The sequence below is a fragment of the Sciurus vulgaris genome, assembly GCF_902686455.1.
Source record: "Sciurus vulgaris genome assembly, chromosome: 6".
Classification (NCBI taxonomy): Eukaryota; Metazoa; Chordata; class Mammalia; order Rodentia; family Sciuridae; genus Sciurus; species Sciurus vulgaris.
The window spans coordinates 120027087-120050237 of NC_136466.1; positions in this window are offsets into that span (position 1 = coordinate 120027087).

A 23151-nucleotide genomic window follows, 5' to 3' on the forward strand; every position below is an offset into this window, starting at 1 on the left:
TACAAATATCAAGTGTTGTACAACCTATAGTATTTCTCTAATAAGAATTTAGACCTTAAAAAAAAACTTAGACCTTCATGTTTGATGCTAAAATGTCAACAAATACAATCAAAGAAATGACATTCTTCTTAATTTTAAGAATCCAACATGGCATTTTAAAGCACAGTGTGTAGCTTTCCTAGAATTTAATAAGACAAGGTTGAGCAGATGGAGCATAAAAAGACAAGCTGTGTTCTAGTTTATTTTCAAAGCAGTTCTATTTTCTTGAGAACCAATCACTTAATTGGACTTTAGAAAACATCAGCAAATCAGAAATGTAAAAGAAGGTGCCAGTAAATTAAGCCTTATTGCAAAACATTACAAGTGACTCATTTGAAACCAAGAGGTCTCTTAAGGAACTACTAATTTTGTTAATCAAGGTGATATGGCTTTAGTAAGTAAATTATGCCTAAATGAGGTTCTGATGTGGCTCTAATCTTTTAAGTGGCTTGCAGAGCTTGTCTACAGTGGTGATAGAATTGCATTAGTAATTTTTCTTGGATATGGTGTTATCCAAAAGTCTGGTGTCAGAAAGGGAGAGATTAAAATTCTCAAGTTAAGTAAACAGTATTGGATGATGTATGGAGGAAAGTAACTCAAAATCTTTCCATGCAATTCTGAACTCGGGTGTCAAACACACATATCCCTTTTCCTACCAACTTCAGTGGGAATACGGAATTTCCCTTTTCTCTCTAGTTTGCATCACAAGGCCTGGGCAATTTCTCCTGTGTGGTAAATATGTGAGGTCTACATGTGGTGGTATGGTGGGGGAAATAAGAGACTGAAGAGGAGAAATGAAGAGTATTAAGTTTTGGGGATACAAGGACATGCAGAAAACAAATTATCCTGCTGGAAGGTATTCTTCATAAGCCCCATTTCTTTTTTCACCAAGAAATAAAGAAGGTCCCAGATAATTTTCTTTGTTGCTTACACTTTTATCCTTGGCTATCATTTCTGCAAAATAGCTGGGTTCAAAATAAGTGCTTTTTGAAACAGTTTAGTTAAAATGTGTGATGAGAAGACTTTCTGGGTAAAGTAACAAGGACCATTTACCTCCCTTCCTTAAACAACTGACACAAAATGTATGAAACAACTGTATTTAGATATTGGTCCATGGGCAGCCTAGAAGAATGGTCCCAAGAGAAGCAAAACAAATGAGGTGACCTTACACTTGTTCCAGTACACCATCTGCAGAGAGTATTTAGCCTGTGGGAAAGGATAAGGAACCAGAACAGAGCAGGAGAATGTGGGGAAGGAGGGAGAGGGAGAGAAGGGAGAGGAACAGGAAAAGCCAGGGAGCAAGAGCAAACTGAAAAGATCCAGCAGGATGACTGCAAATACAGCAGCCCCTCCTCACTTTCATCCTAGAAGGAAGAAGTGTAGAATGGAAAATAGAGTTCTCAGTTGAAGAGAAAACACAATTAAAAGGAAAAAAAAATCACATTAATATCTTGCATTGTAGAGGAAAGAAGTTAACAAAAGAACAGATAGAATCAATCAAGAGGCTAGTTTAGGAAATGAAACACCAGAGTAAGATGCAAAAATAATTTACAGAGTTCAGGGAATAACCAGGGATCCAAAATTCACCTTTACAAAGCTAAAAAGATGAATTCAAATCAGCAAGCAACAAAGCAAACTATATGAAAATGGAGTTGAATTATTTCAAGGAAGAAAAGATTAATAGAATCAATGAAGACATAAGAAACAAAGAGATCAAAGTAGTTGTATAGATAATATATATATTAGACAAAGAACATATACATAAGAAATTTTGTTGGTAATTGTAGAACATAACAGTTTAAAATAATTTTAAAAAATTAAAAATAAAGTCAGAAAAAAATTCCCAAATTAATGGTAGCTGAATTTGGAGGTTGAAAAGCACATCTAGCTGAAGAAAAATTGTTTTAAAAGAATCAAGAACAAGACATGCTCTATTTAAATTATTGGTGTTTAAATACATCATTCTTCAGGCATTGCCGTAGAAAGTGTTATCATCTTCTATAATGGAAAATAAAAATATCAAGGCAGCTTACCATTTTTCTCATAAGTAGTTAACCATTTTCTGGGAAAGAGATACCCAAAAATGTTTTAGCTGGCCAAGTTGTTTTGCATTTGTAAATGAGACGACATTCTCAAATAAGCAGTTTCAGAGACCTTCACGTCAGCATCTTATACTAGTGAAAATTACATAAGCCTATAAATGGGGACTGATATACTAGAGGTCAAAATTTTAAAGATCACGTCTGAGATTTTTTTTTGAGTGTGTATAGACACACACACACACACACACATATCAAGCTAACAACTATGAAATAAAACATGTTCTCCCCTCCTACCTTGATAGACACACATACTTTCTCAACAATCTAGACAATCAGGTTTAAATTTATAACTTTTCCATTGCTTGGAGTTACAAAGTAGATATTGGTTGAGAGGCAAAAGCCAGCTTGGCCCCATGAACTTATCAATGTTTGATACCACGAGAGGTCTCATTTGCATATGTATGAAAATCTTAGTCCACACATCTAAGCTCGGCTTCTTTGTAAATATTGGTCCTGGGATGTAAATATGGGCGTTTGTTATACCTGCAGGAGGTGAGATCTGGGGAAGATGCCTGTGGAGGACCTGGAAACAGGCTCAAGGCTGTTTGAGTAGAGAATGTTGGGACCTCAGGTAACCAAAGTATGTCCTAGACCAGAGGCACAAGCATGAGTTTCCTTGGACCTGGAAACCCCTTGCTCCATGGGGAGGACTTGAGTCAGGAAAACTAGTTCAAAACCCTTCAAAGTACAAGGGTTGGGCAGGAGCTCCTCCTGCCAGCTCTAAGTGTGTAATGGTGGCCATGGCACCCAGGAGTCCTCCTTGAAGAAAATAAATGGAATCCTGCCAACCAAGAGATGAATGGAGATTATACTAAAACAAAACAAAAACCTAACAAACAACAATGATAATAAAAACAACAACAACAACTACAAAAAACCCAACAGTCAACTCCAAAAGATGGTGAAAGAGTACCTATGAAGTTCAATAGTCAAAAAGAGACTGATCCAGTAACTTTGTATTGGATCATTATTATTTTCTCTATTGCAAAAGGCAGACTGGCATTCTCAAGCATATAAGAATTCATAACATACAGAAAATATGAGTCTTTCTTAAAAAAAACAAATTTAATGTTTAATTCTAGTGACTGAGATATGACAGCAGAAAAGTGTGCTTAGGCAGACTGGAAGTTATCATTGTGTCTATTTAAATATAGAACTCAGAGTGAATGAGGGAATTATGGTTATAGAGCAGAATATAAATCTTATAAACCCTGTAATACAAATTATTACATAACTAATATTAGGAGGTGGGAAGTGAAGACTGAAGTATATGTAAAGGTGAAAATTTTCTCATATTTAAAAGCAGGGGGTCAATTACTCTGCTCCAAATTGAATTATGTTGTTTAAAAGAAACCATAACTATACACTTTTAATATTGTTCCCTGATTATGTTTCTTACCTGTAGAGGATAAAGGAAATTATATTTTCAAATCAAGAAGTGTATATTTAAAGTTGAGCAATTTCTTCCTTCTCTTAGGTTTCTTGTATTAAATGTAAAACATTAATATTTTATTTTAGCAACTAGCATATATAGGAAAATCAACTTTCTATTAAGTTACTTTCATCTTTTGTTATTTTTCTACATTCATATCATCTAATTCTTTGTTTAAAGATCTATGCACCAATTTCTTTGTTTACTACTTGATCTGTAAATCTTTATCAAGAGATTTCTAGAATAATAATAACCCCTTAATATAATCCTGTATGCTTCTTGGATCTTTTTGGCTAATTTTTTCTTTATATTTATGTCTATTTCTTGATTTTATTTCATTCTAATGAAAATATATAAATTCTACAGTAACAGTAAAGTCATTATTTGAGCCAGATAAGCTTGTAGATCACTGATGCAGAATATTTTGGGTGAGTAAACTCCTGGTGGAAGTTGTTGGCAGAGGAGGAAGACAAAGGAAGAGAAAGAATAATAATGAGGAAAGGAGAATAGGATTATTGACATAATTGTCAGGAGCTGCTGTCACACTGAAGGCTGGGCTTGGTTCCTCTTGGAACTCACCGACAGATAAATCTAATTGCCCATCCTTGCTTGGAATTTCAAATGAGCCTCAAGGATTGAGGTCTAAGTGGAATATTACCTGATGGTACTTATGTTTAGCTATCTATACATGCTTGAGAAGAAACGCGGGATTCAAATACCAAGTTGTAGTGCACTCAACTACTGAGTAGCTCCTTTTGAGCTTGGATGCAGAGATCTGTGATGGATGGAGACATAGTGAATAGCAGTAGCACATGAGAACTTTGGAGAATGGAATAGGGGAGTTCATTGCCCCATGGGATCTCTGTAATGCCCTTCAGATTCTAGGGGAGAGTCTCCAAGATGTATTCTGCAATCAATCCTCTTTTTTACTCTATAAAGAACAAGCTGAGAATGGAGACATCAGGGGAAAAGCAGGGGAGCTGAAGGTCCTGGAACACATTGAGAGAGTCAGCAGGTTCCTGGCTAATAGGGAATTGCAGAAACCAAGAGACCAAAAAAGACTTGGAATGAAAAAGGCAGAATGAAAAGAGAACTAAACCAGAGACCTTTGGGTTTAAATATGCAAAGTGTGAGACTACTGCCAAAATAAGTTGGATTGAAAATTTCAAATGACATCTCTGTTCTTTAGATATCTGCATCTGGCAGCTCAATTTAAAACTGAAATTTAATTTCAGGAGTTGTTGAGATTTTTATAAGACATATTAGATTCAATCTTTTTAAATTGTCATTTTAAGCATTTTCATATGGTTCAACTTAATATTGATTCTCTGCTCCCCCACTTTCCCCTGGAATTAGCAGATTTGGGTGCAAGTTGTGTCCCAACCACATTCTAGATGTGTGCACTCTGGGAAGATATCTTCTGTATGATTCACTTTGCTTACTGAGAAAGTAGAGATAATAATATCAATTTCCTAGGGTTATGGTAAATATTAAAGGGTTTATCCAAGAAAGCATTTAATGGCAGCTCTTATTGTTTTTATTACTATTAAACAAATCTTGGTGTTACTCCCTCTGCTTAAATTCCTTCTTTGACTTTCCATTGCCCTAGGGATAAAGTCAAACTCTGACTGGATTTGCAAAACCTTTCATGATGTCTGGCATTTGCTTAAGTCATCAATATCTCTTGTCATTCCTATAAACACTTTCCATACGCCAAACTCATGTCAATTTGAAGTCCTTCCACTTCTCAGCACATCATATTTACTCTCACTTTCTTGACCTGGGATTAGGGTCCAAAAAACTGACCAAAAAGTGTTCCAGGTCATTTGCCTCCAATCCAGATGCCATTTCCTCATGGAAATAATTTAGACAAATCCTAAGTTGGGTGGGATGGCTGGAGAGCTCCCATGGTTGTATTTTGTCCTTCAGTTTCCTCATAATACTTTTTTATAATTCTCTGTGTCATTGTCTTCTTTACCTCTGGAGATAACATATCTAGGGTATTTCCTGTTGTTTCCCACAACGGAGGACACTGCTTGATACATTTTAGATGCCCCATCAATCTCTGCTAATAGTACCACATCTTGGAAATGTACATGTTATGGGTGGGATGTTTGTCCCCCTCCCCCAAATTTATCTACTTAAATCTTAACACCCCCTTGTTATCATATTAGAAAGTTGGGACCTTTAAAGTGCTTAGATCATGAGGGTGGAGCTGTCATGAGGAATTAGTGTCATCATAAGAATAAGGAGTGTTTATTACCTTTCTCTGCTCTCCAGCATGTAATGCTGGATGCAATGAGAAGACAGCCTTCTGCAAACCAAGAAGTGGATTCAATCAATCAGACCTGTTTTCCTGTTCCCTGGATCTTGGACCTCTCAGCCTCTAGAATTATGAGAAATACATGTAGTTTCTGTAGTTTAAATACCCAATCTATGATAATTTTCTATAGCAGTCTAAAAAGAAGAGGACAATGTATGACAACAAATCCCTTTTTTCCTGTTCTCCCAGTTATTACCTTTTTCTTTAGACACAATAAATGTTATGTGGTTTGGTTGAGGAAGAGGAAAAAATTCTTCATTACTACCACCAGGTATGCCTTGGGACTGATTTCATATAAGTAAGTACTAAATGCAATGACCTTCAGGTTATACCAATATTAAATCTTCCTTTGTTTAGGCTTATTTGAAGCTTAAATGATCAAGGAAAATTTAAAGCAGTCTATGAATCTAAAAGATAATGTTCTAAATGTAGTTTTAGAATGTCATTTACCCCATATTCAGGGCAATCAAGGAAAAGGGATAATTCACTTCTTATGAAATGATATTTTTAGCAATTTTAGAAAATATTGTTAATTTTGTTTTCAAATTGCTGCTTTTATATCTTATTTGATTTATTTAACTTATATATAGATGATCTTATGCCATCTCAGTAGAACTAAAAAGGAAGAAAAATTGGATCAAAAAAATGAATAACTTTGCTCCATAATGGTGAACTTTGCAATTTAGATAGAGGCCAACTTAGAAAGGACTCTGCTTAAACATCAGTTAACTTTATCTTCCCAAGGAATGATGCAGTCTATTTTCTAAAAGGGAGGCAAAAGAGGTGACTTTCCATTTACTCTTTAAGCCTGTTTTAGTAAGTCTTATCATTTTACATCAACTGTTTTACACTTTTTTGAGAATATCTATAGAACAATTACTAGATAGAAGGCTTTACACATGACAAGGAATGCCAAAGTGGAAACTGAGTGTAAAAGATATAAACGGATGACCAAAGTTCATTTAGGTAGAAAACAGGGTTTTACATCCAGATCTTTTCACACCATAGTTATAAAATAATCCATAGCTAGTATGCTTTAAATAAATTTTGCTTTTGATGTATTAACCAATATAATGATATATTCTATCGTTTTACTAAATTATATTCCCATGAATTTCCCCTGAAACAAGCTTTATTTCATGCTACCTTTTTGTTGAATTTTATTAAGTTATTGACAGAATCTTCAACACCAACAATTAGCCAACTTGATGTCTAGAAAATATTGTGAATGTTAGCTCTTAAAGATTGTGGAGAATATCATGAATCATTCATTGCATTTTATGTTTTTTTAGCTTGTATTTACTGTAGAAATATTTCTTATAATGCTATTTAAAAACATTAATTTGCTACCTCTTTACTATCAGCATGTCCAATGTTCTAGGAAAACACAAACAAAAAATTGCCTGTGTGAATGGGACTGGGGAGAGAAATTACATTTATTGCCTATTGTTTAGATTTCTCATAAGACTTTAAGTAGTACAGATTGATTGTTGATGGAAAGTGACACCATTCTTTCATCCTTCCTTTTATTGCCCTTTCACAGGATACATGCTTGACCTCTAACTAAACATTAAGATTGTTCTTTTTTTTTTTTTTTTTTTTCTAAAGTATATCAGGGAAGAAAAAAAAAAAATTCCAAGCTTAATATGGAGGAAGAAATTTCTCCTTTTATTTTAAGATGGATTTGGTTATAACACGTCGTAAAAAAAAATATTTGAATACTTTATGCTAAAGCATTTTAGCATTTGCTGATCAACTAGATATATTTAAAATTGTATTCCTTTGTGTTTTCTTGGATCTCTTCAAATAATGATCAATATCTGAACAAACTTTTCAGTTTTCACACACAACATACTCTTCTTGAGCCCAAATTCTTGTGTAAAAATCTATTCTGTTTCTGTATGTTGGTGCTGGTTTCATTTTCTGAATATTCATGATACTGAATATGTATTTTTTTAAATTTTTTTTAGTTGTTGATGGATTTCATTGTATTCATTTATTTATATGTGGGGCTGAGAATTGAACCCAGTGTCTCACACGTGCTAGGCAAGCGCTCTACCACCGAGTCATAACCCAGCCCCTTAATATGTATTATTTATTGAAATTTTCTGAAGTGATTTTTTTAAAAAATCCCTCACAATACTTTGTATCCTTGTAGTTCTCAAATTGTAGAGTATATCAGAATTATCTGGAAACTCATTAACAATGCAAATCTCTTGGGTCCAATTTCCTCAGAGATTCTGATCCAGGGCATGTGGGATAAACACTCAACACTTGAATGCTATAGGTTATTCTCGAGCAGAAGGCCTTCATCACATTTTCAGAAGGTTGCTGAGTACATTTATTCTAGTGTTTTCTAGTAATCAGTGTTTCATAGGATAAACCTGATATCACTGTCTTCCCTCTTCTGCTTCTTATCCTGTTATGACCTACCTGGACATTGTACTCCCTGGGGAGATACAGAAAGGGCAGGAGGGAAAGAACCCAATTGTTCTGATCTATTGCACTGGTTTAATGGAAATGCATTCTACTTTCTTGCAAATAATTGTCTTTGGTTAGAGTCTCCTCCATCTCCCATACCAAGTGTTCATCTGTATTTGTGGGAAATGTAAGTCTGGCATCATACTAAAATAGAAAAGACAGGAAAATAAATTTATAATAGCTTTCTTTTTCCTTGAAAATAACAATGTATTAAAAATGGCACCATGGTTAGTTGAAACAAAATTTTGCTAGAATATGTGTAGATGGATATAGATATAAACATATCTTCATAAGTAACACATACCTTAGAGTCCTAACATCTCTCCTCTCCCTCTAACATCATCCGTATCTTTGATAACTGAACTGGAATCATATGGAAGGCTTAAATCATGATTCGGTTACCTGACTTCTGTGTAACTATGGTCAGGTCTCTTAAGGTACCTAGGTCTTTACATGCAAAATAAGGAGTTGAACTCTATACTCCTTTAGGGGATTATATAGAGGTATAGTTTTGTTACATGGTGAGATCTTGGGGCACTGAAAGGTTATTAACCATGAAAGAACTAAATCACTATGTTAACAATAACTATAGTAGGCTATAGTACATTTTAGAAAATTTTCAACAGAAATGAAAAAAATGTTTAGATTAACTTTTCACTTCAAGTTGTTTTTAATGAGAATCCATATGCTTTGCTAGAAATTTAAATAGCGTTTTTCCTATTCAATTTTTAAAAAAAATTTTTTAAAAATATTTTTAGTTGGATAACTTTATTTTATTTATAAAATAAAATATATTTTTATGTGGGTGCTGAGGATCAAACCTACTGCCTCACACATGGTAGGCAAGCACTCCACCACTGAGTCACAACCCCAGCCCTCCTATTCAATTTTGACTTATGATATTGGTACTGAATTTGGAGTTCAAAAAACATTCAACCTTTTCCTTATTTTTAACAATTATCTTTATCATTTATTTATCTATATGTATATTTATTAAAACATTTAAAATATTTGAAGCAATGCCTATTTCGTTTAGAAATTTGACTTATCTGGAAATAACATTGCCCCTCCCCTTAGTTTAAAAAATTGAATTTGTTTAGTGATACTGAGTTAATGAAAACATAAGCATTTGGTATTTATACAAACAAACCAAATGTCCTAAAAATTTGAAAATTGTGTAGTGAGTACTAACTCTTAAATCACTGACAATCCCAATTCTAGAATATCCCGGAAAGTCTGAAAAACAAATTAGTTTGCACCATTGACTTGGTGATCCCAAGGAGCATTTGAGAGAGGACAATATGACATTAATAATGACATTATAATTTGATTCTCTCTTTTAAGGATATGAAGAAGAAAGGTATCTCACTTGCTGTGATATAAGCAGGATACTAACAAATGCTAAAACCTGGAAGCTATGCTAATTTTGAATTAGGAACAGAAATGCATCTGTAAAAGTATTAGGGTTGTTATGTACAACAAAAACATAGTAAGCAGCTTTTATATAGCATGCATCAGGGATACAAAGACAAATAAGCCCCAGACATCAAGGAGCTTGGGGAAAAGACATTAAATAAACAAGAACAATTAAAAGATAAATGTAAAAATATATGCTTTAATAAAAATCATGTTCAGGGGAAAAGTAACAGCCTATTTTTTTTTTTTTTTTAATCCTGAGCCTTCAGTATTCTGAAAAGATGCCTGATATTACATTGTCTAAGCCTGAGGATTTCTCTGTATTTGAATTATTATGTGATAAAATGCAACTCAGCTAGTCTACCTGAAAGCCTAATTTAGTGCTATACTCTTGTGACAAGTGACTGCACCTTAGTCAATCCCAGCAGCTGAACAGCAGTCAGATGAAGTCAGCTAGCTGATTTGAACAGGCAAAATGAGGAGGAGGAGCTGTAGCACCTTATATGTCACTTCTGTTTTCTGTCTGTAAAAGTCTCTGACTATAGCAAAGCTCAGAATTCTTCAAACTACACAATTTTACACAGGGGGTGTAAAAGCCAGCTAAGATCTTTAACATTTTTGTGGTTTTTGTATTTTGATGCTTGTGATTCTAGGATTCCACCGAAGTCAAGGACAACTGTGTAGACAGTCATTTAAGGAATTTGGTCAATATTTATTTCTCTGGAGCAGCATCTAGGGAGGGAAGACACTCACATCTCTAACTAGGGTGATGCTTTCGCTTCAGTTGGCTCCTCTGAAGTTCTACTTCATTCCTTAGTGTGTCTTTCAGAAGATTCTGCTTTTTCCTACCTAAGGACTCCAGTTTTCTCAAATAGTTTTCCGCTAGCATAAATCCAGCTAAAACTTTCCAAAGCCCTCATTGTAAGTATTAAATGTGCTAGATTGGCCATGTGAAATTAACAATTAATATGATGAAACTAACAAAAACCTAAGGGTTTTAAAATTGTAGATCAATGTCAAACTCTTAACTCTAAGAAGAGATTCCTTAATTAGAAACAGATTAAAAATTTAATGAGAACTGAAAAGAGCTGACACAAAGCTAAACATTGTAAAGAATAAAAACACAGAGAAACTGATATTAATTGAAAGACTTTTTGGGGGAGTGGGGATTGACCGACCATTCAATTTTAGAATATGAACCATTCGATTGGGCTGCCTGGGAACCTTCTATTTTATAAGTAACCACTGTGATTTTTTTTTTTTTTTTTTTTTTTTTTTTCCCTGCGGTGCTGGGGATTGAACCCAGGGCCTTGTGCTTGCAAGGCAAGCACTCTACCAGCTGAGCTATATCCCCAGCCCCACCACTGTGATTTTATATTCCTCATCCAAAGCTTTTGTCATCTTTCTCTTTCCCTGGGTTACAAACATTTCCCCTTATCTGCTCAATAACAGGTGACAGAGTCTGGGTGTGATTGGAAGTTTAACACTTGTTATTTTTCTGACTACCATCAGCTATAGTAACATCTTTCCCTTTTTCTGCCTACTCCAATTTACTCGTCTCTTCTAAGGTGGTGGAGGGATGAACTCTATCTATTGAAAACAGGGTCAGCATCATATCAGCCTAGTGGGAAATAAAAGGAGAACACTATTAAATGTAAAAAGTTTTTTCAGTTTCAACCCATTGCTCAAATAAATCAGAATTACTCTAAAAGGGTTTCTCTCATGCTTGTTTTCTATCTCCAGCAAGATCCCAAGTAATATTTAAGCTCTTGCCACAGTGCCTACTGGCTTCTGCTTTAAGGCATATGAATGCTGCCTCTAAGGAAGTTCTTCCAAGTATCTCCATGTATCTCAATCCAATATCTCACCCTCGACAAGCTGCTGAAGCATATGAAAATGCTGTAAGTGCTCTCACAGCTGGGGTTCTGTGAGCCCATCAGGCACAATACTCTACCTTGCTTTCCTCCACTTTTGTAGTTATTAGAAGCCGAAGTAATGCAACCTGTGCTTCTTACTACACAACAGCAACATCCTCTGTGTACCCTCCTTCCCTGTAGCATTTGGGTATGGTTGTCCTGAATCTGGTTTTATTGTGGATAGTTATGGTGGTTTGTTCACTGACAACCTCTTTTTCTGCTATTAAATTTCTTCTTACTCCAGTCCTGTTCTGGAAAACATAATTCCTTGTCACAACTAAAATATGCCTCCTTGGTCTTCCTTTCCATGCATATGCTCCTAGCCCAACATTTAATGACTGATCCTTTCTTTCCAGGAGATTCCTTTTCTATAGCTCATTGGCCATGTTTTCTCTACTTTTCTATTAATCCCGATTTGACCATAAGACCAAGGTATACTTTTAATGTGATTCCTTTGGGTCTGAGAAATAATTTTTCCTAGAGAAAATGCTCAAGACAAACCCTTTACAACTTTTTCCTGAACGTTTAGGTTTGAAATATTTCCCTGAGCTTTGCTCTACCTTGGTTTGGCAGATTTTTACCTTTGTATTGATTAAAATACACAAATCATGGGTTGAAATGGGTCTGTTCTGAAATTAATAGCACCAAGGGCCTGTATAAATAAAAACATGAATGTAGACAAGTGGTAGTCATCTTGTGGGGAGTGGAAGTTTATTTAAATCTATGGGCCTGAGGATACATGGCACAAATCTGAGGTTAATCCTAAATCACATTTTCTAGTAACTAGTTAATATCTACTATAGCTCTTGAGACTTAGTCTGGACTCATGTGACAAAAGGTTCATCTCCTAAAACCATGAAGTTTCTGTATTAAGATCTATTTGTTTATAAAGAGTAATTAAATACTGGCTTAAGTAATCAAAGACCCACCATGACTATCCCTACACTAACAAATGTGGTCAAGCTGCTGTAAGTACTGTGATTCAAGAAGTGTGATTCTCTTTCACTGTGGTCTGATTACTAAATATCAGTCCTTGGGTTTTTAATTTGGTTTTGTCTTGTATTGTTTAACCCTAACACTTTCTGCTCAGCATCCTATATGATGAAGGTTAGGTGATAGCAATAATTTATCTCTCCTACCACACTACTTCTAACTTGTGGAATATGAACAATGATAGCAGATGGGGACCAAAGCAGTGGTTCTACTAATGACTCAATCACCTGGGAGGTTTTGTTACAACACAGGTTGTAGGATCCCCAGAGTTTTGGATCTTGTAAGTAGGTCTGGGTAGAAATAGAGAACTGACATGTCCAACGAGTTTCTAAGCAATGTTTCATGTGGTTGCACTTTTGAGAACAGCTGATTTTGTTTTCTGGAAACGAGTAAAAACTGATCAATACTCTGGATTACAGTGGTCCGGGTGTGTGTGAGGTTTGTATTGCTTTTTCAATTCAATAATGCTACCCTCTGGAACACAAGGTCCAGAGTATACCAGATTCAATCAATTCCACTCATCAGGAGAGTTACTCTTCTTCCTGGGATAGGAGAATAAAATTCCAAAACTATACCCTGAATTTTGTTCCCTTCTGTGTGTTTTTCTATTTTGGGGACAGAAATATCAAAACCAAGAGATGATTTTCCTGAACAGTTAAAAGCAGTGATCAAAATTTTTTTCTTTTTGCAAGAATTCAGTGTGGTACAATATAAATATGAATTCCAGAGGAGCCTAAATTCTGTGAAGTGGAACAGACTCCCCTTTGAGTGATAGCAGTATGCTTCTGTAAAAGGAATGTTTCTATACTTAAAGACATTACACTGGAGTTTAACAGTGTAATCTTGAAAATTATGTCCCCCTCATCTAAAATATAGCAACAACCTTCCTCTGAGCAGGGTGTTTGTGAATACTAAGAAAAACAATGCTTTAGAATGGTGTTTACATTATGTAAACACCATAATTTTTTCATCAAAACCATTTTCACATTTAATTATTCTAAGTTATATTTTAGATTTTAGTGTCTGTCCCAATACAACTTCTTAGAAATGTCATGTTCCTTTTCTATCCCTAAGATCTTTGTATGTTTTCTTTCTAAACAATAGCTCTGAGAAATGTAGTGTATTTCACACTGGTTATACTTTTGTGCTGCAACAAAAAACTTATGTAATTTTGTTGGAGAATAGTGGAATAAATCATTCTGAACTCCTTTCTGCCATCCCTGGAAGCTACCTCATTAGAATAGACATGTATTCAAATCTCTCAAGGGAAGCTGCTTATTATCTCATTCTTTAATAGGCACATTGGGGGAGAACAAAGGTCCTCAGTACATAAAATAATCCCTATGGTCCTTCTTTGTTCTCTTCCCAATTGCTGCTGTTGAATTGATTGCTTGGTATTTACCCACATTCAGAGCTTTGGAACTTGCACCTTCTGCTCTACACAGGTTTCATGGTGAATGACTTGAGTGCCCACATAGACAGTTCACAAAAGCCTTAGTGAGCCTAACACTATCCAGGCTGCATCATTTGCAGTGGTCAATGATTCTTTTCCACTCATCATCCACCCCAAATTACAGACAAATGTTCAATCCTTAAGAACTAGCCTTCTCCAAATCTTAAATTCCCTGGAAATCTTGTTTCTTGGATTTACCATCCAGTCTCTCTACCCTTCCCCATAAGTCTGAGCTAGGTCTATGGACTCCCTTGCTCTCTGGCTTCCAGTTGGGTCTAGTGAATGGGCAATCTGATCTGAGGGGATCAAGAAAAAAGGGCATTTATTCCCTCGGCACCCTCCATGAAGGATTCCTGTGGACAATTGGGAGGTCTTTTCAGTATAGATCCTTTCAGTTCAGGTACTTATTTCTTCCACCTACTCCTTCATGTTAAGGTGTGGTAAAATTCCCTGACATAAACCTGCTGTGAATTGTTATTCTGTGGTTTCCATACATCCTGTACTTGCAAATATATTTGTGATTAGTTGCTTTATTAAACACTCCATAATTATCCAGTGTGAGAATTCAATGTTTCCTATAGGAACATTATTATCCTAGCCATCTTGCTCTTATTCCCAGCATACCTAATTTCAAATTCCCTGTCAACATATCAATTACTTTCCAATTTTCCTGTTTTTTAGAAAAAATTGGACCAACATGTTCTGGTATTTTCTTGTATTCTGTGAAACTAGCCCTGCAACAATCCAGCTTGTGAAAAATATTCATATTGTAGCAACTTAATGTAGAAAAAAAAAAAAACTATGTGGATTTACTACAGATTCATGGTCTTGTATCTCAGGTTTTCAGTAACAGCCCTGTTATAAGTATCTTAGTGGCTATTAGAAATTCAAACATTTTCTCACTATTTTCAGAAAATGGTCTAGACTTCTAGTTCATTGGAGGAACCAAAACTCCATAGTTCCCTAAACTCTCTGTCAACTTGCTTTTTCCTGCCTTTTGTATACATACAGACGATTTTAACAGCAAATCACTGAAGACCCAACCCAAAATGACTTAAGTAAGTTTCTTTATTAACTTAAATATTTGGGAAACTCAAGAGTAGGGCTGACTTTTTTTTGTGTTTTTAAGTTTTATTTTTCACAGGCAGCATTTTGATTGTACACAAATGGGGTACATCATTTCATTTCTATGGTTGTGCATGATGTAGATTCATACCATTCATGTAATCATACATGTACATGGGGTCATGATGTCTGGTTCATTCAACCATTTTTCATACCCCACCCCCAGGGCTGACTTTTTGTAGAACTGGGAGTCATGTCTCCAGAACCTGGTTCTAGTAGTCCCTGACTGGTCTCTGCTGTCTGTGAGTCTCTTGACTCTTGTTGACGTTGTGGTTGAATGGACCCTCTCCTGCAGCCACTGGCGTGTCTGTATTTGATTTGGATATCACCTTTTCTCATGTTCACACCTAAATGTTAAAGGCCTTGTTTCCCTGCAGAAGTTCTGGGCCTATCTCAAGTTAGCTTGAATTGGAGCAATTACCACCCCTTAACCAATCAACTTAGAGCATATGCTGATTAGCCTAATTAACCTTATTTTTGAATCTCAGGCTTTGTCAAAGTGCCTGTGTGGCTTGAAAAACTCAATATCATTTTATTGTCTTGTTACAATGAAATAAGAAGTGTCATGTCCAGTTATGAAGGCTGAGGTGGAGATTCTAAAACTTTGTCCTGGTTCTGCCCTTTTGAGAGGTCAGAACCAGTATAATACCCAATGGAAATGTCCCTGGACCCCCTATGCCACACAGGTGCAGTTCGTACTCTGCACCTCACCTGGAGACCCTGCTTGTGCTTAACTAAGCTTCCCTACAGGTCTCCTCAACCACATTCACCCACAAGGAAAGACATGAACATTTGACCAAGAAAAATAGAAGGGTTAATTCCATATCAAAGGGACTTGCAAGGGGCGGGGGTGTTTTGTACAATATGATTTTAGTCATAGAAATGACATTAAAAGCCAGGCACAGTGATGCACACCTGTAATCCCAGAGACTGGGTAGGTTGAGGCAGGAGAATTCCGAGTTCAAAACCACCCTCAGCAAAAGTGAGGCACTAAGTAACTCGGTGAGACCCTGTCCCTAAATAAAATACAAAATAGGACTGGTATGTGACTAGTGGTTGAGTGCTCCTGAATTCAACCCCCAGTATCCCCCACAAAAAAATTTACTCTAAAATTCAGTGGTATGATACCAGTTTTCTCGAGCACTTCCAATCTAATTAGCAAGAGAAGATGAAAAGGGATCTATAATAATCTAGTTTCTCTGCTAATTATGTAGTGCTCCTGAAAATGTAAGAAAGTTGAATGGATTTTCATAGTTCATTCTTTTACATGACAATAAATTAATATTGGCAAAAAGTCAGCAGCATAGAACTCTTCAGTTTTGTAGTATACATAAGAGACCTTCAAGGGAAATGTGGAGCTCTTATATTCACATGTAAGCACTAACTTACAGCTTCTTGTTTCCAGAAACAAACATTTGAGGGGTCTGGTGTCATGTAAAAAAAAAAAAAAAGGTCTGCAATATTTTGCATACTGCACAAGAATAAATCTGTAAGGCTCTCAAAATTGTGGAGTTCAACACTTTTATCCCTGTCCCCCACTTCAACTCCCTTCATTTTTGAAGAGCATATGCCCACATATTTTCTTGGTAGAAAGAAACTTAATTACAAAAACTGTATTGTAATATTTCCCCATCAAATTGAGTCAATTACATAGTTTGTCATTTATACCTGATTTTTTGGCTTGGTTTCCTGTGTGAAAAGAAAGTGAAACCCTGAATGATTTATTTTTCCCTTTTCCCCAAGGCACGGTAAGGAAATTTTCTAAAGTGATTGAATGCTGGTTTATTTTCCTCCTTACTCTTACAGCTAACAGTTGTCTGTTTCTAATTATGAAAACATGACTAGTGACGAATGTGACTCGGGACCAAATCTTGGGCTTGAGTGCTGACTTGGTCATTTAGTGTGACATTTTATGTGGTTGCATTTGATAATTCCTGGTGGTCAGCAGAAGTCTTTTGAAACTGGTTTATGAAAAAGCATTTTGAAAACTTTCCTTCCCCCAATCTTTCAGTCCAACCACACACATGGGTAGTGAGTATATTAACTTAATCTCCAGTCCTGCGGGGGTGGGGGGTGTTTTGAAAATATTTTTTCATTTTAAAAGGATAATTTGTTTCCTTTTTAACCAAGAAATTGTTTAAAAAACAGTACCAATATAGTCCAGTTTGGAATCTGTAAAACTCTTAACCTCATCCTGATCTTACTTTTGAGGTAAAATGAGAAATATGGGTCTGAATTAAAATTCAGTTGGCTCCCATAACTTCAAGTGCAAGTACTGTTTTTATATAAGGTCTTCAGGGCTGTTCCTGGCAACTGGCATTATTTAGGTAATAAGACCTGTGGTAAAAATATTGTAGACTGGAGACACTGGGACTTTGCCTCTTGCAAACATTGTTAATCATTTTAGAGATGTTCTTGTTTACCTATTTTGAGCAAACCTCCGTTTGTTTACAATCCTGATAGAAATGATTAACTAAGTTCCTGGAGTGAACAGCTTGCTGTTTTGTGATGAAACAGATCTATTTATCAAGCCCAAACTGAATTGTTGTATTTGAAAGATTTTTTTCAATTTTCCTTTTTATATCTTGAGTACCTGTGAATCAATAACCATTCAGATCAATTTGCATTGTTCATTTTTCCCTTGTTACCTCAAGTCTGGCTTAGTCATTGCAGAGATGTTGCTATAGCTGTCCCAGCAGCTGCAGTGATTTGCATCAACTGACACCCCAGCAGCCAACCCTACTTCACAGCCTGGCAGCTTCTACTGTTAACACCTGTCCCTGAACTGTTTTAGAGAAATCCCACTCCCAAACCCAGATTCCTTGTTCTATAAAGCATCTTTTAAAATATAAATGCTAATGTAAGTATAGGCAATATAGGTATAATATGCATATACATATTATACATGTATGTATATGCTCTGTATCTTTGTGTATATAAATAAACTAGTACTGGCAGAGATTTGGGTTGGAACTGAAGCTTTATCACTTTCCAACTGTGGCCTTTGGACAAGACTCATTTCACCTCTCTCATTATAAGTATATTTAACTTTAAACCAAAAGATAGCAATAAATCCCAGGTCTTCTGTAAGGAATAGGTAAAATATATGTAAAGCATCTCAGTTATTGACACTATGAATGAGCTTAAAAATGGAGACTAACTTTGATTATAGCAGATCTACCTCAGTTACTAGGAGCTGTGTGTGGGTGGGGGATCAAAGGGTGGGATCTATGGTAAGTGGGGATAAGAAAGTGGTTGGAAAAACTTTTTAATAAAAAGTTTGAGGGTGTGAACTTGGTCATTAGTACTTTTTTAGTTCTGAGTATGTGAACAAAACATAAGATTCCTACTCACTTGGAGCTTAAGTTCAAGTAGATTTTATTTATTTATTTATTTATTTAGTATCAGGGATTGAACCAAAGGACACTTAACCACTGAAGCACACCCCCAGCATTTAAAAAAAAATTTTTTTTTTTTTTTAAAGGCTTCACTAGTTGCTTAGGTCCTCACTAAGTTGCTGAGTTGCTGAGTCTGGGCTTTAAACTTGTGATCCTCCTGCCTGAGCCTCCAGAGTCACTGGGATTATAGGCATGCATCACCATGCTTAGCTTCAAGTAGATTTAGAAAACCATAGTTCAGTTAAATCCCAAGAAATTTTATTTAAAAGACACCAAAAAGAGATTAGTTCTAAGCATTGAGGAAAAGGAAGGAGAATTTACTCATTAGCGGACTAGACTGGATTCAGTTCCATAGAAGAAAGGCAAGAGAAGGGATGATGAATTGTGGGGAGGGTAGAGGAAATCAAAGGCTAAATTTGAGGAGAGTATGTTAGCTTTCCATCAGTGTGGCAAAATGCCTGAGAACAACAATGGGGAACATTTATTTTGACTCATGATTGTGTCAAACCCAGATAGGTTGACTCCATTCCTTTGGCCCATAGGTGAGTCAGGGTGAAAGGAGATGGCAGAACAAAGCAGCTTACCTCATAGATGTGGGAAGCAGTGAGAGGGGGAGACAGGAAGGGGCCAGGAATTAACCCACTGATAGACCCATAGCTGAATGTACTATCGGAAGGTGGGGAAACTGTAGGAGGTGGGGCTTAGTTGACGCTAATGGGTCCTTCGTAGTCCCTTAAGGACTATGTCTTATCCCTGTCCCTTTCCTCTGCTTCTTTCTGTGTTCCTGAGTGTCATGAGTTGAGCAGCTTTGTTCCACCATGATCTTTGTGCATAATGTACTGCTTTACTACAGACCTAGAAACAAAGGAGCCAGATGACCATGGACTGAAAACTTCCGAAACCAGAAATCAAAATGTTTCTCTTTAGGTTGTTTACTTAGGTATTTTGTAACAGCAACAGAAAGCAGCCTAACAAAGGGCTACAACTGGGTTACTACTGCTGGGCCTGGGAAGCAGCCCTAGCCAGAATCCACATTTAATTCTTCCAAGATTTGTAAGGCTAGAGGTCTGTCTGCTGTGCCTCCTCTAGTCATCATTACACAGAAATATCAAGACAGGTCCATACAGCAGAATATTTCTGGAGACACAAGAATTTGTACTTGAAACTGAGCTATGAGATTCAGGTGATGTTGCTATCTAAATGATATACATTTATAAGGATAATGTGTTTGAGGTTTTAAAGACTTCCCATGACCTGGAATAAACTTGCCCTAGAAATATTGCTATCACAACCATTCTGTGAGGAAATTAGAGGTGACAAGAATCTCATGACATCTGGCATCCTTTGTGAAAAGATTCCTTGGACCTAGCACAATAAAATAGCTTGTATAGATGGGCTAACTTTAGCTTATTCTGAAACCCGGTTCTGATATTTAATTAACTATGCTTATTAAATCCAAAGGCTGGAGTGTGGCTGTCAAGAAATGGAATGGAAATGGAGCTTAATTAAAGGTGTATATAAGGAAGTCGGCTTGCTTTGATCATTTCCCAACACATTTCCAGGAATGGCTGTCAATGAAGGGTCTTCCCTGGAGGGTAGGGGAGGTGCGGGGATAAAAACCCTTCTTTCTAAAGAAATAAAAATCAACAGAGCAGTGAGGTATTTAGTATGAAAGTTGACATTCCTGAGAAAAGACTTCAATTTTTTAAAATTTTGAACGCAGAGGCACTTAATCATTGAGCTACATCCCTAACACTTTTGAAATATTTTGAGAAAAGGGTCTTACTGAGTTGCTTAGGGCCTTGTTAAGTTGCTGACACTGGCTTTGACCTCCCAATCCTCCTGCCTCAGCCTCTTGAGCTGCTGGAATTACGGACATCCACTACCATGCCCAGCCTATGCAGTCTTTTAAATACTGGAAAACCCAAAGAAACATCAAAACTCTAGTATGTGCAGGGTTTCTAGTATAATTCTGAGGTTTTGATTTACTTATAGTTGATTTTTGATTTTTGTGCAGGGTGAGAGAGGCTCTGATTCCATTTGTTTCATATGGATTTCCAGTTTTTCCAGCACCATTTGTTGAGGAGTCTATCTTTTCTCCAATGTATGTTTTCGGTGCCTTTTCTCTAGTATAACTGTACTTAGGTCAGTTTGTCTTCTATTCTATTGGTGGTCTTACCTGTTTTTGGTGTCAATACCATGCCATTTTTGTTATAGCTCTGTAGTACAACTTAATGTCTGGTTTTGTGATGTCTTCTGCTTTTTTCTCACTAAGGATTACTTTCTCTTCTGGGCCTTCTATTTTTCCAAAAGAATTTCATGACAGTTTTTTCTATTTCTATGAATGTTATTGGAATTTTGATGGAAATTGCATTGAATATGGAGGGTGCTTTGATAGTATGGCCATTTTGACAATATTCTGCCTATCAGAGAACATGGGAGAGCTCTCCATCTTCTAAGGTCTTAAATTTCTTTTAGTGTTCTGTACTTCTCATTTTAGAGATCATTCGCCTCTTTTGCTAGATTGAGTCCTAAGTTTTTTTTTTTTTTTTTAACGCTATTGTGAATGGGATGATTTCCCTAATTTCTTTCAACTGATTTATCATTGGAATATAGGAATGCAATTGATTTGTGGGTGTAAATTTTGTATTCTGCTACTTTGCTGAGTTCATTTGAGTTCAACAAGCTGAACCTCAAGAAATATGGTCAACAAATACATGAGGTATGTTCAACTTCTCTAGCAATTAAAGAAATAACAATTAAACTACACTGAAATTTCATCTCCAGTCATATTGGCAACTATGAAGAATACAAGGAACAATAAATGTGGGTGAGGATGTGGGGAAAAGGTAGGCTTATACATTGTTGGTGGGACTGCAAATTGGCACAATCACTTGAAGATTGCTCAAACTAAGAATGGGACCACCATTTGATCCAGTTATCCCATTCCATGGCATATATCCAAAGGATTTAAAGTTGGCATACTACAGTGATGCAGCCACATCAATATTTATAACCATACGATTCACAACAGCTAAGCTTGGAGCCACTCTAGGTGCCCTTCAACAGATAAAGAAATTGTGGTGTACATACACAATGGGATATTACCTCCACCATTAAGAATGATTTTATGACATTTTCCAGTAAATGGATAGATCTGAAACTATCATGCTTGATGAAATAAGACAATCCCCCAAAAACCAAAGGTCAAATGTCCTCACCAATATGTGGATGCTAAACCACAATAAAGGGGGATGGGAGAAGTTCAGTAGATTAAACAAAGGTAAAATGAGGGAAGGAGAGATAGGAATGAAAAAGACAGAATGAAACTAACATAATTTTCCTAATGTACGTAAAACAAGTAAATTACACTATTACATATACCCACAAGAATAGGGCCCTAGATAGAATAAGGTATATTCCATGCTTATATACTTTTAACAAAATGGATTCTGTCATGTATAATTAAAAAAGAACCAACAACATATAAATAGGGGAATAGTGTGTTTTTAAAAAAATGAAAGTAATGTCTAAAAGCCCACAGAAACCATCTATATCCTGATTGGCAATATATTCTTGTACTTGACCTTTTTTTTTTTTTTTTCATGTCTCATTATATCTTTTCTGCTCTTGAGCATTTGTGTAACTGAATTTTAGTTCTTAACATATCAATTACACTTTTTAAATGGTTAATCTAGAGTAACCACTTATTAGACACACACTCTTAACTAAGTCCATTTTCATATAGCACTAATAGTTCACACATAATACAGAAAAATTATAGTACTCCTAATTATTTCCTGTCATATAACATCACTAATTCATTTCTCTTGTCCCTATGCTGTGATCATCCAATGCATGGCTATTAATATTGCTTTTAAACAAATTGTCTTTCAGATAAATCTGTTCTTTTCCTAAATTTATCCTCATGAGTCAAGTGTCTGACCTATGTTTCCTCCTTTGCCTTCTCCAGCCTTTGCAGATTTCCTTGTCCCTGGAATACTCACACTGTAGTCTTTAATGTTCACTTTCACATTTTAACTCCTTTGTTCCTGGTTTCATAATATAAATTCCTCATGCAGTTATAGACTTGGTAAGAAAGGGTTCTTCTAAGTCTTTCTCCCACAGTGATTGATGTAGAAGACACTGGATTCACATTAGTAAGAATGTCCAAGTGTTACAGGTAGGAGTACCCTTGATGTTTCTGTCATTGGGATAGTGAGGGTTGAAAGATTTATCTCCAATTACTTCACTCCCATGAGGACCTCATTCCTTTGAAAGCCTTGTATTAATGATACATCAGAATTTCTGAATATGGATTATAATCTAAGATTTGGAAGGAAGAAAATAACACATCGGGGATGTCATGGGAGAGGTGATACTTTAGCCATCATCTCTTGGTGCTCAAGGACCTGTAACTAGTTCATTTCATATCTTCTTGCCCATACTGTGATTGGGCAGGATATGAAAAAT